The following is a 997-nucleotide window of genomic DNA, read 5'->3' on the forward strand; positions in this document are numbered from 1 at the left end:
TCCAGCTAAATGAGTAACATATAATACCTTATTGCCAAGTTTTATTCTGAATCCCAAGGTCTTTATTTCTCAAAATCGTCATCCAACTGTATCTTGTATAGTGTTTAGGTTAATGTACACAGAAGTATATAAACATCAAGTCTCATTCTTTCATATATATAATATGCCTTAGGAATAGAGGATTCATTATGCTAGAGAATGCTAGGATAAGAATTGCTCGGATTCATTTAGAGAAGAAGATCCTCGAGTAGTAGTTTGAAATACGATTACAACACGTTGTAGATACACGTTGTACATTAAAACTTTCGTCTAATTATTTTTAGTTTCAAGGTATATCAGTTGAATACAATTCGAATGAAAATACATTTTTTACATTTCTTGACACTATTGATACAACAATCAAAGCTGTGACATAGAACATTGTTTTTGTCATTCCTTTACATTATATAGCAGCATACATACAATTATTTTTATCACATATAGAGATATATTTATATTTATATATACATCTATTTTTCAATAGTTTAATTGTGAGATATCTTTCGACGAAAAATATTCCTTTTCGCTAGTGAGTATTTCTTTTCTATGCAATGATTAAGTATTCCAATGTAAAGTGTGTAAAATTGAGATTATGTTCAGCATATAAGTGTTTATTAATATGTATTTGTATACAAAGTGTCTGCCATGATCAGCAGTCATGTCATACATCCTTGGGTTCTGTATGATACTGCTTCTGTGTGGGATTCTATTTAAGCCAACCAAATCTTTGACACATTTTTAACAATTGCACTTTGACATTGAATCAAATCTCTAGATAGGGAATGGATTTTAGCTAGATACTTTTTTCTTTATGTTAACGATAATGATTGTTGATGTAAAGGAAAAACCAAGCAAAAACAGCTTATACTTCATTGCTAGATAAGAAAATGAGGAGGAGGAGGAGGAGGATGATAATACAGCATCTACTAATATAACAGAGACGTTTCAAATCATTGTT

The sequence above is a fragment of the Habropoda laboriosa genome, unplaced genomic scaffold (genome assembly GCF_001263275.1).
Source record: "Habropoda laboriosa isolate 0110345459 unplaced genomic scaffold, ASM126327v1 scaffold297, whole genome shotgun sequence".
Taxonomy (NCBI): domain Eukaryota; kingdom Metazoa; phylum Arthropoda; class Insecta; order Hymenoptera; family Apidae; genus Habropoda; species Habropoda laboriosa.